The following is an 18,519-nucleotide window of genomic DNA, read 5'->3' on the forward strand; positions in this document are numbered from 1 at the left end:
ATCAGCAGATAACACAAAGGAGAAGTTACCGAAGCCAGAGCTAGAACAGTCCAGATCCTGGTTACGTTTCAGGACATGGACCTACTTCTGCAGGAAGGAAATCCTCATTCTTCTGGCAAGTCAGGATAAAGGTGGGAAATGTCTCAAAGTCCCTTTGCAAAATGTTCCTTAGGAATTGTTAAAATAGAAAGAGACAGCCCAGTCAAAACAGTACAGAAGTGCATTTGAGACTTGGGTAGCCAACAAGAACACTCTTCTGGAAATTCACAAGAAAGTGAACTCAACTAGAGAGTCTGCTGTATGGCTCTGCAAGAATTAGTCTGCAGTCAGCTCAAAGATGGATTTCATTGCCACGTTTTATGTTGCACACCAAAGCTTGTCACTCGGCCTCTGACAAATCCTCAAAGATAAAGTTGCTAAGTCACCCTCACTGTAGCACAACACAATCCAACTCAGCACCTGACACCCATCACGAACAGGATTAACCTACAGTGTCCAACACAGAGATACACCAAAGAGAAGGAAATATAACTGCTGCTGCTTAGCTTTGGTTTAAGTTCAGCTGACTTAATTATGAACAGATCTAGGTCAAAGCTGAACACCCATGCTTCTCACTAAGGAAGAGAATGCATAAGGGATGAACTGCATTGGTTTCTGAGGCAAAGTATCCCTTTAAGAAAAATGGCACAAAGTCCCAAATACACACACAAATATAAGTACACTAGAACCTACTATTCCAAGTAGGCAAAAAAAGGAAAAGTGAGCTCTTTCTAATGATCTTGATGTGCAGGCCCAGTCTGTAACAGGAAAGGGGTAGCTGAAATACAGCCATTGGGTTTTAAGCAAATACTGCCAATCAGGTTCTGGCAGTTCTTAGCTGAAAGTCCTGCTCAGGCCTCACTGCTCACATCCACTGTTTGGTCTCCAGAAACATTCAGCAAGCATCCATGAATGTCAGTGGGTGCCATTTTCTTCCACATGGAGAAATTCTGTTCCACACCTTTGTTTCATATGCATTTCCATGTCAGATGCCATTTTGTCATGCTGCCATCTGTCACGCAGCAACAAAACATAACAGAATACCGGTGGGAAGGTTCAACCTCTGCTGCCGCACCACCACCATCTACCTCTGACATCAGGAGCTAACATCATAAAATAGCAAGCCCTACTTTCAGAGCAGCGCTCATACATCAACCAGAGCTCCTCCTATCTTAAACTGCATTTTATAAAGACAGCTTTAAGTCATTGCTGAAAGACATGTATATGCTAATGAATCTGTGTTGCTCTCGGCAACATACACAATCCCATGAAAAATACGCGTGGGTGAGGTAGCTATCTGGACTGGCAAGTTTCAGTCCACAGCATGTGTTTATTTTCTAACAGTAAGTCCAACAACAGTAATTTACAGAATTATCAGCTAATATTTAGCTATGCATAGCAACCATACATTAAGCTTTGACTTAAGGCTATCGGTTGAATAAATAACCACATTTTTTTAACTACTGGTTTCAGAACACTAAATGGGCCTGTACTTGCTTAATAAATACTTTAAAACCCCAGGACAACATGTGTGGCCTACATTTCCATTAGCCTCAAGCTGTGTGCTGTATTAATGTAGCCCAGCAAAACGGAACTAAATGAGCTGCGTCAATCTAAGCCAAGTTCCACCAGCACACAGCCCCAGTTGACAGAGCAGCCAGCAGGACCAGGCAACACCAACTTGTGCTCCCTTCTGCCAGCCGCCTCTCTCTGGCCTTCAGCCAGGGCTTATGAAGTCCAGCACTATTTACGTCAAACCTCTACGTATCCCTTTTGTGTTTATTACATTAGGAAGAGTGCACTTACTGTCACTAGGTGAAGGAGGAAATGGAAGTGAATAGCAACACTGCTCCACATTGCCATTATTCAAGCTGGGATACACAGCACCCAGAGTGCTCTAGAAGCCTCATGTTTGCACTGAAGTGATGTTGCCAGAGCACGAAAGCACATGAGTAAAGGACGTCAGAGAACAGCAATGAGCAGCCAAACGAGCTAAAGAGAAAATGCAGACTAAATGCAACCCAACGTACAGAACTTTGCCCTGGTAAAGGCATCCCTTCAGCTTCTTTTCACCCTCTTTTTCACTCTCATCTTGGCAAAGAGGAATTACGAAGACAGGACAGCTGGGTGCCTAACCACTGCTGCTAATCACTTTAAGCAAGTATTTTAACTGTAAACATATCAGAAAACTGTGCTTCACTTTCTTCTTCCATGGTTGCTACTGTACCTGAAGTGTGTAGGCACAGGAAAAGCCTCCAGCTGTCTCATTCAAAATGAAAAACAAAAAGAAAAACAAAAAAAAGATGCAACCAAAGTAACCCTCAAACAGCACTCTGGAATCCAGCACTGAGTTCCACTGCACCAAGTATTCTCCTTCCCCACAGAAAGAGGACAGCGACCTAACCACAGAAGAGGGGCAAATGGTGATCGCAAAAGAAAATAAGACAAAAAAAGCTTGCTTGATTTTTCTTGGTACACGGAAAATCCATTACAGAAGTTCATACAGCAACAATGAGGCCAGTTAATGAGCTGCTGCATGTGGAGTCATGGGAGAGGTGGCCCATGGCTCAGAAATTCCTGTGTGGCACAGGACACAAATCATGAGGATGACTAATTTGGTCAGATCAAAAATCACCAGCACTGATTCCTTCAGGAAGCAAGGTGTTCAGACAGTACTTCACTACTAGGTAGGAGTTTTGTTGTTTGTTTTTGTGTTTCTGCACATAAAACAATCAAAAAACCCAATGCAAACAAACAAAATCCTCAACTCTCAAGGGCTACTTGCAAAAAGCCAGAACTGTCTGATTACATCAAAGCCTCAATCCTGTTGGACAGGAAGTCTGAGGCTTCTAAATGGCATGGGTGACATTAACAAAGACAATCACAGACTCGTAGACTGCACTGGTGCTGGGCCTGCAGGACGGAGCCCAGCAATGCCCATACACCTGTAGAAAGGCTCTGGCAAGGCTGTGGAGCTCTGCCACTCATCCCTGTGATGTGGGAGCTGTCAGCCTGCACCCAGCCTGGCACAGCCAGCAGCAGGACTCTGAGGCATGTCAGCCACTAAGAGAACCGTGCCAGTACCAATGCCAGTTGTAAAACTTTGACTTGTTAAGACAGTGTGTGGTATCTGGCATTATTCTGTCAGCAGCACCAAATAATGTCACAGCAATCTGATATTCACGTCCCTGACAGGCTGCTTTAGTTACAGAAACAACATTAAAAATGCAGCATCCTTTGAAATAGTTGGAGAAGCGGAGCAAGTTCTAGCCCCAAGCACAACAAACGGCTCCATGGGGCTGGTTCCTCCCTGGAGGATGAAGTCTTTCACTTCTGTCACCCACGGCAAATGTGCTGTGAAAATATCAGTCGCAACTTATACTCTGCAGCCAGTATCAAACCAGTGACCAGCCATCCCCACACAAAGGACACTTTCCCCGCACAGCACTCCAAGCACAAGTACTAAACACAAAGGAACAGAAGCGACGCGCTATCAGCACGGACGCTGCCACATCGACTTCCTCTGCCGCGCTGACACACAGGCGATCCTCGAGAATGAATGGGGCAGAGCGCAGCGTGCAGATCTCCAGCCCTCGGCCGCAGGAATCGCTGCACGCCAGCACCGCCAGCAGCAGGAGTTTTTAGAAGTAACAAGGGGACGAATTCGGGCAGTACCTTTCTTTGTGGCAAATCAAGCCTCGCGTACGAATCGAGTTGCCTCTTCCCCTCACTGAGAGATGGCTCAATATTTCCAGCCAATCTGAACGGTGAAGCCGAGGTTTTAGTACCTGAAAAAGCACCAAGTAAAAATTGCCAAATACGAGCTTGTGGCAGGCACTAGGCAGGAGGGTTTGCTTTCCTCAGCGTAAAGTCAAACCAACGCAAGTTTATAAGAAACCTAAATCTTCAGCTAAGCTAACATCTAGCAATAGTTCTCTTTCACAAACCAAAGAAGTAATTTCTTCCTCAAAACGTTACATTAGGAAACAGGAAACATTCCAGAAATGTATTTCTTCTAACACCAGCGTGAAAAACAGCACTGTGTAAAAAAGCACCGCATCTCCAGACTTCCCGTGCAACAAAACACAGAACTACCACAAGCAGATAAACCTATCCGTCCCAAACTTACCATAAAAGAACCATCAAAGCAACTCTACGGATCCGCTATGCGACCAGAAGGGCAATCCGGAGGAGAGGACGCGAATTGTAAGTAAACAAACTCAAAGAAGACCAAGAAGAAACTCGGTGAGACTCGCAGGAGAATTTCCCCGCGCGGTGCTCCCCCGGGGGCAGGCAGACCCCGCCGCGCCGGGAGCTGCCCCGGGAGGCGCACAGACGAGGCGGGCGCTGGCGCACGGCGCTGCCCGGAGCAGCGGCCCAGCGGCGAGGCGGGCAGGGCGCCCGGGGGTGGGCGGCGGGACCGGGGCGGCGCGCCCCGCTCGGCTGCGCCGCGCTCGGCTGGGCCGGGCCGGGCCGCGCGGGAGCCCCGCCCGGTGCCCGGTGCAGGCGGGAGGCGGCCTGGCGCGGCTACCGGGCTTTGTGCGCGCTGCCTCCCCCGGCGCCGCCCGCCGCCGCCGCATGCGAAAGCCGAGGCAGCTGGGGAGAGCGGCGGCGGGGACCGCCGTGCCCCCTCGCGAAAGCCGATCCCGCTGATCTCATCGCGGCGGGTCACGAATCCAATGGCCGGGGAATTAACACCAGATGGCGACGCCCCTTCCCCCCGGCCCGGCCCTCCCGTCCGCGGGCGGGCGCCCGAGGGGGACCCGCGCCGAGGGGGAGCTCGGCCCCGGGCACCCGGGGTTCAGATGCAAGGAGGGCGCGGAGCGCCGCTACCCGCCCGGAGCCGGAACCGCCCCGAGCCCGCTCCGGGGCAGCGCAGCCCGGCGTGCGGGAGCGCTGTGCTGCTGACCGCGAGAGGATGGACACGCAGTGCTGCACGGGCAGCGGACTGCGGAAACTAAAGCAAGCGTGCGTGTTCGTGGGCTTTGCCGGGGGGTTTCTGCAGTATTTCATCTCTCTAGGCTGCGTACAGGCAGCTGAATTACACTTTGGGATGCCAAAAATAAACGCGTGCTTCCAGGTAAGCGCTGAGTCACGGCCAGGGCAAGTTCTGTCAAACCACTGCAAGCTACACAAGAGTCAAAAGCTGAGCACTTCCATCGCTGCGCATTAATATCTCTACACACTAACTTGAAACATCAGTGTTTTCTAATCCTAATAACCCTGGCTCTAAGTTGCCCATCTCCAGGAACACCAGCAGACAGCACGCAGATGGTGCGCTTTCCCTCACACGCCCTGCTCGGCTCACAGCTCCGCACATCTCACTTCAGAAGCAGCTTCTCTTTGCGCTGCGTATGCACGCCCCTCCCCAGAACTTACTATAAGGAGGGAACCAATGAAGATTAACCTCTCATAGAGACACAGTAGCAGTCCTTCCATTGCAATCCTTATGGGTGACATTAAATAGATGTCTCTTGTGGGAAGAGACGGTAAAAGCTTACAGAGGTGAACAACTTGCAGTACTTCCCACTGGTATTTTCCCTCAAATTCTACTTCCTCAAATGCTCCCTATTCTCTGTACTTCTGGGGTGAAGAGTGCAAGAAATTTTTACATCAATTTTCATGTTGATATTTACTTTCACACTACTTTTTACTGAAGTCTTCAGACCTGAGCAAGTTCAAAGAACTGAACAGGACAAGAAAAATGGCTGTGCTTACACCATAAACAACGGAGAGGAGATTGTCAGACCTTGAAGCTGCAAATTCTTTGAGTCTTCAGCCAAGATACCTCAGGATGAGCTGGAATACAAAAGACCGTTTGTTTCACACATTCCACATGGGCAGGACAAGTGTAAGATGATGGCAGTGGGCTTCTGTGGGGATCTGAAGATGCCTGCAGGGCTCCCGCACTCAGAACATCCACCAAGCTGATGTAGAAAGCAGGACTAATATTGAATTCCCCCTCCTGGCCCTGCGTACACACCTACCTCCCAGCCACCAATGTATTCTATGCAATAAATAGATGAATGGGGGGTCTCCATATGTTCCAAACTTCTTCAAGCCTAGAAGAGGTTTTCTCCTGCTCCACATTCACTCAGGTGGCTGCTGGTTTATATACACACAACAGGAAAACTTGGAATGAGCAGTCTGCCATATTCTTTCCTAGTGGACAAGTTACTGAATCTAAATCCCATCATTTGAGTTACCAGTAGGATCTACCCCTTGGCTTTCATCTAGGAGAGAATCTTTAGAATGGGCAACGTTTGAACAGTTAAGGGGGAAAGCCTGTGCCTTGCCTTCTTTTCCTCAGTTTCTAACAGAATTCTTTTCCTTAAGCAGCTTCCCAGTGCAGCAGTGTCTGCTAGCACTTTCTCTGGAAGTAGGCAGTATGATTTTCAGCATAAGATGAGATGTGGTTGTTGCTGTCTGTGCCAAGCTCAATACAAAAAGCAGACTTGGAAAGTCCTTCTGCACAGTTTGTAATACCAATTCTACAAATAAAAGATGAAAAAAATCACATTAGAAGTCAACTTTTGTATCTTTCCAGCTAGCTTTAGACACCTAGGTCTGAAAATTGAACAATGCAGAGATCAGTCAGGCAGAACAGGGTTTTCGGAACACACTTCATGTGCAAATGCAAAAATCCTTGAGAGTGTAGAGAGTGTTATTTTGATCAATGAGGGCTAGAACACACTATCATATATAGATCAGAATATATACATGCCTCATATATAGATGAGAATATACCTGTACCTCTCCACAGTGATCATTAAAGGAACAGAAAACATATCTTATAATACAAATGTGATTGTAAAAGACTTGGAACACAACACAGATACAGCACGTTCTTCTGAGCTGATCTATTACTGATACAGTAACTGGAGAGGAAGAGGCACAGGTTTGTAAGACAGCATTATGAACCTTTCAAGATAAACCCTGTGATGCATAAAGTCAGCAAAATCAACCATGTGGTGCAGTTCCTGGACCTGCACACTGTGAAGGAATGAATCCAGACTTGACATAAGTACCATGCATTACTCACATTATTGACATCTTCCACCTGTTTGATAATCCTCACACAATAAAAATTGCTCAGAAAGACAAACTTAAGAACAATGTACACAACTGATTAAAGCTTAAGGATAATATTTCTCAAAATGACTAGGAAACTCAATATGATTTCTCAATATGACTAGGAAACACCACTGTAAAGTGCAACTGAAAACCTTTTGCCTCTCCTCTCTGCTTGAAATTGCTGGGCAGAATTGTCAGAGAAGAAACCGCCCACTACTGCCTAGGAATGGGAAAGAAAATGAAAGTTGATTTAGACTGGAAAAGGCCACATTTTGCTTTCTGCTTAGGTTATGTATGAGAATCATAGTTTGAAGTTGTATCTTGGCATTTGAGCTTGGCACAGACCAAAAGCAGTGAACTGCTGAACTTGGTTCTTCCCATACATGTTCATCTCCCTGTTAAGTTCCACACCAACACCATGGCTGAACCTTCATCCACCCTCAACTCCACGTAAAAATGATCAGGAAGTATTTCCTATACACATACAATGAATACTGAGCTCTGACCCTACAATCCCTCTAAACAACAAATCCATTAACTATGATTTTTCTCTCTTGGTTTCTGGGTATATCCAAAAGGCAATGTCTGCTCTGGTTCCTGCAGCAGCACAAACAAGCAAGCAAAACCCATCTCTAAATCCACAGGACAACACAAATATAGAATAGAGATTTATGAATTATAAGTACTAAATTTTCTTGCATCACATTTTTTAAGGTGCTTAAGAAATCTGTATTTTTTCTAACAACCCCTCAGTATAGCAATACTAGAATCATCATTCTTATAAAGGAAGAAAAGTTGAAAATTATGATGAATTGATTTCATGTTTTCACAAATTTTAGAAATCCACACGAAAAGCACTGCCTGGTGACATTGCTTCTCTACCATATCTGTCCTTGTCACAGTGAATTCAAACTTTATCACTGCTACTTGGACTCTATCAGAGCTATTAACTAGGAAGCTAGGACACTTGCATCTCAGTGAGCTGAGAAATGGCTACAAGACAGAGATCCACTCTCCCAGATCATTGGGCAGAAGTTAGATTTTACTTCTTGAGTAAAACCCTGTAGAACCACAATAATGAAAGCCCACACAGATTAGGAAATCAGTGCTTACATAAACGTATAACTAGCTCAAAGATTCTGAACAGAGCATAAAGGTTTTGAATGCCTCATCTGAGAAATAAGGATGACATTCAGAAACACTTAACACTGCAGAAGTAGCTTATTTTAAAATGTCAAAAGTCAGTCCATCTAAAAGCAGAGCCACCCGTTCTCCCAAATGTACTTCCAAAGCTTACTATATACTTCATATCCTATAACACAAAGTTTCTTTCCAAAACACATCAGATAAGGAAAAAAAAAAGAACACCACTACTTTCAGACTGTGCACGCACAATACTTACAAGTTAAGAAAGCTGTTCGTGTTCTTTTTGTTCACGTATTACTTTCAGAGCCCAGCGTCACAAGGACTAAAGTAACTGATTTCTCTATGGAGTTGGCGTTCAAGTGTTTCCTTTATGCAAAATTAATTGGACAGAGGCAGACATAAGTTCCCACCAACAGAGAAGCAAGACAGCCAAAGGTTTTTAGAGAAGTTTTTTTCTTAAACACAGTAATGACTGCTTGTCTTGTGCCAGCAGTAAACAAGGCAGAGACATCTCAGAAGACATAGCACAATCAACTGATAAACAATGGCAGCAGTTATTAGAACACTGAGAACAATGAAAAATTCATTCTACTTACTTATCCAAGATTCTGCAAGACTAAAAGGGCAAATTCTAATGGTTACATTCTGATGCAGAAGCCTCTGACTGAGAATGACCTCTGAGGAGGCAGTTCCTGTTTGGGAAGTCAGCCTACTTCCACTGCCTGCTGCAACCCAGGACAAGTAGGTGTTCACTAAAACTTGCTTTGAAACTACATGAAACCCCTTGAAGCCATTACAGTGTCACAAGCTTCATCAGAAACTGACTAGCCCCTAGTTCATATCACAGTACTCTGATGTTGTACTCTTGGTTTTGAAATGTGCTAATGCAGACAATCATCCTTTGTACAACTTCTAACTTTCAAGTGGTATTACCATATACCACTTTCCAGACTATATTACAGCAATCACATGCCACTATTAAAAGGCTAATTTAAAAAGAGAAATCAAACACAAAAATCTCAGTAAAAAAGCAATGGATATAGAGTCTGGGACCATGACTGTCACGGGAACATCGAAAACCAAATTAGAATACAAGATTGCTGATGCTGCAGTATATAATGCTTTTGGTTTTGTTGTTGTTGTTTTCAAAAGGAGAGTCAGACCAAGGTGCAAGAACTCAGCTCTCTCGAAGCTTCTTGAAGCACCAGGATCATCTTAGCTTGATTTAGACTGAATCACGACTTATCCAGACTCACTGGATTGTAAGACCACTGTGTATCCATTCTGCCACATCAGCTACTACATAGGTGAAGAAAACTCATTTAACTGTTACTGATGCTTTTGCTAATATCAATACTTGTCCATCGAACTGGTCAAGTGAGAAAATAAGTCATTACGGTCTCCCATGGGAAAAGCACTGACCTTACAAGTTAGAAAGAAGTGACTGTAATGATCTTTCTCTCCCATCTTTTTCTTTTGAAGTAAACAAGACATCTCAAAATAATTACTTTTGGAAAGGCACAAGATGCATGCTTCAGATCACAGGCAACTACGGAATGCAAATCCATAGCACATAAGCTGTTATATCAAATACTGTCACAAGGAGCTGATGTGGTTAGATGTATCACCCAGATTTCCACATGATGCATGTCTGAAAATCTAAGTAATATGTATATCTCAGTCAGAAATCATTGTTTTTTTTAGCTGGAGCAGATTGTTTTTTGTTTCAAAACTGCTTTCCGAATCTACTTAGTTTCCACAATGTTTTAGTAGATAGGTACCAAACAAATAAAGAGGTAGGTCCAAACCAGATTATTCTCTTGAAAAGACAGAACTTACCCTGCATTCTGCCTTGATTCGTGAAGAAAAATCCTGCATTTTATATAACTTTGGGCAACCATGATAACCAAAGGCAGATTTATTCACATCTTCCCTGTAAATATACACTATTGCTGTTAACCAAAACATTCCAGACATTTGACTTTGTTATATATTCCTAATGCTCCTCAAATATTAGCTACATCTTTGAGTTTTGTTTCACAATGTTACTATGGTGAAAAAAATCCAGTGCCAATTGCTGCTTCCATAAAAATTACACTTTTGTTGTTAGAAAAGCATCGTGCTTTAGCAACATGCCTCAGAACTAAAAAAGATATCAACCATAATACATTTTTTCCATCATGTTTAAAACAAACAAACAAAGTCAACAAAACCCTTTGTTTTCCCAGCCCTGGAATAATTACTCAAAGATACCACCTAAGCTTGATTAATATCCATTTGGATTCTTTTTCTACACAGACTGATTACCGACACCTGAAATTCCAGGAAACTTCATCTGAAACTTTTATGATATGTCACATATTTCAGTTCCCTGACTTGAAGGGCAGAGGGGAGGGGAGAGATCCTCAAAGGCTTTTAGCTATCACTATTGCACATTTCCAAGAATACTCTTGCAACCATGAAGTCTTTGTCATGAAAGTATTTTGTTTCAGTAAATCACTACGTATTCCAGGCAAAACGTGTGGCCTGTGAGAATGCAAAACAAAAAAAAAAAGTCAGTGTTAATTGCTTAGGTGCAATAACGTAGACAGCAGGATTTAAGAGAGATTCTGCTAATCCACCTTACTTTCTGGGTTTCAGTTATTAACTGCAGCACTGCCTGTTTTCACAGCAAAACCACTAAGTAGTTGTAATTTATTCAGTTTGCCCTCAACCCCCTTCAAGATTTACAATGATACATATCTTTGACAATTTTCCCCAGGAGATCTTTTGTTTCTTTAACTTAAAAATATCCATTGACATCAAAAGCAAAGTCAGTACAGTTTATTATCCATTAGACCATTTGAATATGATTCTTCAACTAAAGACTGTGACTGCAGGCAACCATCTGGGGTATGGGCACACAAAAGGCTGTTCTTAAGGGTGCATGCACAAAAGCACCATGGGGATATGGAAGTGTGTACCACACAAAGACACCCAATTGTCTTTGCTTTCATGCTTTTTTGAAGGTGCCATAAGCATCTAATCAGAGAATTAAGCATCAGAGAGGCAGCCCTCAGATGGCAGACGTCAGCTCCAGTGAGGACAGATGGTGAACAAAGGTGAAAAGCACACAGTGCACCAGGGCCATTCTGTACAGGGAGGCAGTTTCACTCCTCAGTTACAACAGCCACAGCCTAAACATATTTTCTTTCTGGGACTCTCACAGCTACAGGCCAATTTCCCAATAACTCACAGTACGTGTAGACTCATTTCCCATGTTTTCTGTGAGGTGTTACCAGCACTAACCGACAGCAACCACAGGTATCTGGGAAAGAAACAAATGCATACTGCTGCAGATACTAGTTTGGCACAGTCATTTGTCAGGGGAACACAACTCACTGTCTGCCTTTCAGAATAGAAACCTGAGATCTGAGAACATAAAAGAAAACAACTTTATTTAACTTACGTAAGATATACCTGAAAAACATCCTTCACTTTTTGATCATCTAATATGTTATAATCATTTTAAAAATAGGCTTCATAAAGAAACAAGTTACCCTTTGACAGAGCCTTTCCATATGGTAATGCATACGCAGTTTAACATGACCCTAGGTACACTGGCATACGTCCCACTGCTAACAAAACTTTGAATGGCTACGCGTACTTTTAGCTCATCTTGCACTTCTCCAAAGTTTCTGAGAAGAGAGGATAAAATAGTTTTAGATCATATTTAAGTGGCAAGGATCCAGTAATTCTCCAGGCAATAAAGCCCAAATATTTAAATAAAAAGCAAGATGTCTCCAGGAAAACTGAAAAATCAGAGCCGATAGGTCAATACAGACAGGCAGCAGTCTTCTGAAACGGCACAATCCTTGCTGAATTTGTAACACATTTTCACTATTGCAGTTGCTGCCATCTAATAAGAAAGTCCTTCCTTTTTCCTTTCATAATATTTTCTCTCAAAAATAATAGAATGAAACAAAGAAATGCATAGACAAAGCGCTAGCGTAAGGGTACGTGCAAGTAATTTTCTAATTAGAAAAAAAATACTGTGGTCTGTCTTCCTATTTGTATGTACATATGCATCCTTGAAAGACTTCTCTGGGTTTGCAGAACATTGCCCAGGCATGGACATGTTCAGCATCTTTAGGAAGGTTGTCACTTGTTCACTTCAGACTCTCTGAAAGCTGATCCATGAACAAATACTGTCTTTGAGGATTAGCCCATCTGCCTTCCAGATGGGGGAAAAGGTAGTGCAGCAGGAACAGCTGCTCAGGCAAGTACAGCAGGTCACAGAAGAGTAAGGAGGAGAATAAAATGAGAAGAGCTTATGTCGAGAAAGCACATGGATTTTCATAGAGATTGAGGTGAGCAAATCTAGAAATGTCACTGCCATATTAATGCAGAGAAGACACAATACACGTCTGATGATGTAAAAACATAATCCAACTAAACTACATAAAAGGAAAAGAGAGGAAAATAGTTCAGGACTAATATACAGTTCCCTTTCCTAAAACAAACAAAGCAATTTCAGACTAAAAGCCCCTATTCCTAGAGATTCACCATTTCTTTTACACCTGTGTCACAGAAATCCAATTGTCAAAACTGAAAATGAAAGCTGTGCACAGTGGCAGATGTGCTGTTCAGACTGATGAAGATGAGAGCTAGGCTGGATTCCCAATATATCAATCCACTTTTCATAGAAGTTAATGCTGGTATATATTTTGTCTCTTGTGTTAGCTCACTTCCCAGATATTCGCCGGCATTCAGCTTGAAACAAGTGCTATCATGCTTCAGACACTAACATGCAAGCTAGTCAATAGTTTGAGATTCTTTTTGTACACTGGGAGAGGAAGAAATGTGCTGGACCTAAAACAATGACTTCATAAACTCTACATTTCTTATTCTTATTTTTTTATTGCTAGCTGATTGGATCAACACACTGCAACACAGCATTCATACCTCCATGTGTTTCACCTCTAATTGATTACTTCCTGGATGACACGATCCGAACATTTTAACTTGAGAACTGCTTTGTCTGGAAAAAGTGCTGTCACACTCTGAAATCAATGACACTAGGAAGCACAGCCAGGACATGGAATTGATATGCCAAGACCTCCTTTCCTTTGAAAGATGACCTATTTCATATATGAAATTGCAATTGCATGGTATTCTACTATTTGGTGCATTTCAGCTGTTTTCACTTTTTTTGGAGGAAGTTACAACTTCATCAGAAATCTATTAAAAGGCATTTTGATGGAAAAAAAATTGTTTGGTTGTGTTGATAAATTTTACCCTCATTAAATACTAAAATATTTTACAAAATATATATGTTATGTACTCCATATACATGAGCTCCAGCATTTAGTATCTACATTTCCAGATTGTTCTATCAATAAAAGTGGTTATGTCTGAAAAGTAACTTCTTCCCAATTCTGATATATGACAGAAGTACAGTTTAGCCAAGAAACTAAATAAGAAAACATAACAGAAACCTTAGAAGGTAAGTGATAACAATTGCATATTCAAGCCATCATACAACTGTTTGCAAGAACAATAAAACCTGTCTTGAAGACATAGAGAATACTAAAAAATCAGAAACACATTCTAAAAAGCAAACAAACTCACTCAGCAACATATTTAGGGATAACTGATACTACTTACAGGCTCCATTTCCATTTTATTAGAAGCACATAAGGTACCACATACAAAAACAACAACAACAAAAAAAGCCTCAGCACAAAAATGCTGACATACTCCCCAATGTTCATTTGCTGAGTTTTGATCCAAGCAAAGCAAGTTTAACTGGGGCTGCCCTTCACTGCCTGAATCTGACATGCCCCTCTCAGCCACCAAGTCCACACTTGTCTCACATCAGTACACACCATATTGCACAGTTGCAAAATAAAGCAGCAGACCTTTCACAGTACACCTGTAGAACACTATAATCTTTAAATATATATATGTATTTCAACACATATATACATAGACAAGCCAAGACACACAGACAAAGCCTTACTTTCCTGTAATAAGCCCAATTTCTGCCAGAAAGATATTTTCATATCCTTTCTGTATAGGCAATTCTGTTCCTTACAGTCTTCTTGAGATGCATAAAAAGCCATGAGAGAACATTTGATGAGAAAAGACAAGGGACCTAAAAGGCTTATTATGAAATAGATGGAAGAGCTATGTTCTTCATTCAGAAACAGGGAAGCAGAAATTCTTGCCTTGTCACCTTTCCTTGTTTTCACGTGGTAGAACACTGTTAGCATTAGCCAAATCTAAATTACACATCCCATATGTTACTGGAGATCATATGCTTAACTACTATTGTCAGATTGTTTGCATGAAGAGCGTGTGAAGGACAACTATTTCAGTGGTGGGTTAGGAAACTACATTTTATTCTTAAATTAACACTGAAGAACTGACATCCTCTACTGAAAGAGCTTCATTCTACTTAAAGACAAGGGTCAAGTATCTATCCCAAAACTTCTGAATTTTCTCATTAAGCATCTATATTCTGTTAATGGCAACATGTAGCTTGGAGACTGACATTCCAAGGAAGCCATAACTCCTTTGTCCCTACACTCTTCTGAATGCAGCCTCTGTAAGGAGGGTGGAGGGGAGTGTTTAAATGAATTTTGTTCCCTCTTATACAAGATTAGACAACCACTGCTAACTCTAAATCTCAAATGATGCTCTGTAGTATACTGTATCAGTACCTTATCACAAAATCAGCTCATGTTTGAATAAGACCTGAAACATTCACATTCAGCAACGCAGAATTAGGTATCCCAGACTGAGGGACTGTCTGGTATCTCACTGTGGATATCTCTTGCACTGGCTGGGCATAAGCCCACCAGAACCTCCAGGCACTTCCAGCAGGAGCAGAACCAACTGAATGCCTTGCTCCAGCAAGACACCAACCCCTGCTGGGCTGCAGTCAGTGCTGCTCTCAGTCTCAGTGGCAGCAAAGCAGAAGAACCAGCTCTGGCATCCTCACTGCCAGCACCTTGTTGGTGCGGTAGCCCAGAGGAGCATGGGGCTGCGTTCACTGGCCACCTTTTCCTATGGGCAAGAAAGGATGGCCTTAAAGGATGAACCCTCCCTGTGAGTATGTGGGAGGAGAGCAAAGCAAAGGAAGCAACTGCACAGGGTGGGTGGGTATGGAAGAAGGTTCCCCTGTCGTCTGTTTCAGCACTTCAGAGGTCCTTATTAGAACCTGATATACTACAGCAGGAATAGTACATTCAATCCTTCCCTTCAGAAATAATTCAGCAGCACAGGCCTCTCTCTCCCAAGTACATTGTGGCAGGATGGAACCGTGAGCTGAAGTGAACTGTAAACACAGAGTATCAGGCATCTCTGGGGCAGTTGCCCACAACCTCTGAATAAGGGACTTGGATGAGGAGCAGGCTGCTCATGAAGCTTCATAATCACATGGTAGTGAAGCTGCAAGTCAGCAGCTATATCATTAAATTGCAATAATTTTACTATGATGCAGAAAGCTCAATTGAGAGACAGAGATAAATATTATGTTGCCAAAATAACATTCACATTGGTAAGTAAAGGAATACAAGTTCAAATTAAACTTCCTTTAATCATACCACAATGTAGTAACAACTATAAGGTATATTAGAAGGTTGTTTTTTTTTTTAATTAAAAAGTTATGTAAATGACAAGACAGCAGGCTGTTAGAAGTTACATATATTCAGCTAGGTATTTATTATATAGCTCTGATCTGCCATCCGTATAAATTGCTAACGCTTCTAAAAGCTGTTATCTCGAGCTCTTTAGATCAACACAAAGAAGTCAACTCTGACAAGATCCTTTACAATTTTCTTAGGTTAAAAAAGGAGTCCCACATACAAGATGCATTGAGCTGCTTTTTTTTTTTTCCTCCAAACCATATATCATGCTGTCAAAACGTATTCAAAATCTAGAAGATGAAAGGAGGAAGCTACTGAGAAACTAAAAACAACAAAAAACATATTCGATAAAAGAGGTACTCACCAAAGAACGTCTATTTAAAGTGGATACTATAAACTTAAGTATTGTTCAACTGGTGTTTGCGTGAGCAAACTCATAAGTCAGTAACTCACTTTCTTACAAACAGTAGGTTTCAGGATTTATTTCATTTTAATAATAATTATATCCTTTGCTTTGTTTTGTTTTTAAGGAGCATTGCTTTTTTGCTTTTGAAACACTGGTCATCTTGCTATTGAGACCTGGTTCCATTCAAATGCTTTTCTCTGGACTGCTAGGAGCTATGTAGTTTCACCTGACTTCGTACTCTTCTTTTTCCTTCTGATAGTGGATCGACAGAACTGAAAAGTTAAATACAATTCATCCAGCATCTCTAAATCTTAATTCTCATACATATATTGACAGACTCTCACTACAGGGAAAAAAAAAATTAAAATTTTTTTTATATTTCTCCTCATACAAAAGTAAATACCCTAAGGACTAAAAATAATGCCCTCAAAAATTCCATTTAAAGAATACAGCCAAATTCAAATCTACAGTTTTTCTGCCAACAAAATGAGACTTTCTGATTCCTTAGTAAAAGATAATCTCTTTCTGAAGTTATTAAAATGAAGATGAAAATACAGCCATCAATATTTGAATTAAATACTAAAAATAAACAGCCGAATCACACAGCAAAACCTTAGCCATCATTTAACAAAATCATGCATCAATTTTATTTTCATTCCAGCACAGCAAAATACACTCCCTCAAAAATAACTATCTAGAGGAAAGAGATTGACTGATAACATTAATTAATACTGCTGATAAATGAACCTGAAATTTGAAGTAGTACTGCTCTCAGAACACAAAAATAAAAAAAATAAAAATAAAAAAAATCAAGATTTGGTCCAGGTACCTAAAACAGGTTACAAAGACAATTACAGCTCAAATGTACTCTTATGGCTGTTTAAGTCATTTCAAATCCAACGGCTGACTTTTCAAAAAGGACTACATCTGTACTACTTTTCTATAAAGGTATAGCTCAGATTTCAGCTTGTGAAAATGAGCTGATAAGGAAATTCTCTTATTGCTCTTTTTTTTTTTTTTTAGAAAAGTAAAGTGATTAATACCTGCTAATTATATTAGTAAGCAGTGCTAATGCAACGACAGCATCACCTAATCTTCAAGACAATGGACTGAAGTCTTATTCAATGCAAAACTCCAGTAGAAATGAGGTGAGCAAATACCTAAGGGCAATCTTAACTGTTGAGAAGTTCAGGCTTTCATCTCCCTCCCTGCCACTACTGTGTGTCAGCCATCACAGCTACAGCTCTAGCTCCAGCCAAAATACCTCTGCAAGGTCAGCAAAGAAGTGGAGAGAGGGAGGAGAAATCTGCAAGGAACGTAAGAAATGCATACAGCCTCTCAGTCTAGAAACTATGAACTGAGTGAAAATTTAGCTGAGGCACAGTGTTGTTCCTCCACACTTTTAAGGACAAAAGACTTCTTCACAAGTTCCAAGGGCAACAGACAACAGACATTTCCAGAAGTGTGTTCTCATTTCTGCTGTGCTTCAAGGGAGCCAGGAAAGTCACTGGCTGATCTTGAGCCAATAGAGAAGAATAAGTCTTATAAGGGAAAAACCTTAACAAAAGCAACCCAGAGGAAGCTCTCCCAGTCTCCTTTATATAGTTTATCCAGCCTCTTCTGTAGCTTCTGCAAAAGTGAAGTTCTGCTTTAAATAAGGAAACTGTTCTGAAAGTAGTTAAGTGCACAGTTAGGTGCACAATTCTTAATGCATCAGTTAACAGCAATTTTTTAACCACATACATTTCTTATAGCAGAGCAAAGAGAACCAATTTATTTAAATTCTTCACTGCTCTTGAGAACCTAATCTGAAATGGATTAATTTTAGTAATATATAGGAAAACCTTCCTAGAGTTGGAGCAGCTATTTTAAGTATTATTGCTTATTTTTTTAAAAATTGATTACTATGAATTTTCATGCATCTATCACAGAAATATATATTGAAATTTAATGTTCTACTGATGCCCTACTCAGGCTTCCCCCAAAAAATGTTCTCAAGTTTTGATTTTTTTTTTTTCATAACAAATGCTATCTGTAAGGCCAGGTACTTTGAAAACAGTTTCCTTAATTTCCTGTGTCCTTGTTTTATAAGCAGGCTCACTTTGAAGCGAGTGGCAAATTTGCCACAAAAATAGGGAGTATTTTTTTGCACAGTTATCTTTCTTGAAACATTATTTAATGTCATCTCATATGCTGCACACAAAGGGCAGTATTCACAGTATT

At 41.5% G+C, this 18,519-nt stretch overlaps 1 protein-coding gene across 7 annotated transcripts in view; it reads right to left on the bottom strand.

The window, feature by feature from the left end:
- SPSB4 (splA/ryanodine receptor domain and SOCS box containing 4) overlaps positions 1–18,519 on the bottom strand; it is a 151,519-nt gene that overhangs the window by 79,596 nt on the left and 53,404 nt on the right. For 5 of the 7 annotated variants that reach the window (XR_005862187.2, XR_005862188.2, XM_025153621.3 and 2 more), the window contains exon 1: positions 4,169–4,424. The exons of 1 other annotated variant lie outside the window; for it this stretch is intronic. The gene's annotated coding sequence lies outside the window, so the exon portion shown is untranslated. Of the gene's footprint in view, positions 1–3,714; positions 3,828–4,168; positions 4,425–18,519 lie in introns of those variants that run through there. One more of the 7 variants, XM_040705803.2, reaches the window with a different exon arrangement.

This window comes from Gallus gallus, chromosome 9 (assembly GCF_016699485.2).
Source record: "Gallus gallus isolate bGalGal1 chromosome 9, bGalGal1.mat.broiler.GRCg7b, whole genome shotgun sequence".
Taxonomy (NCBI): domain Eukaryota; kingdom Metazoa; phylum Chordata; class Aves; order Galliformes; family Phasianidae; genus Gallus; species Gallus gallus.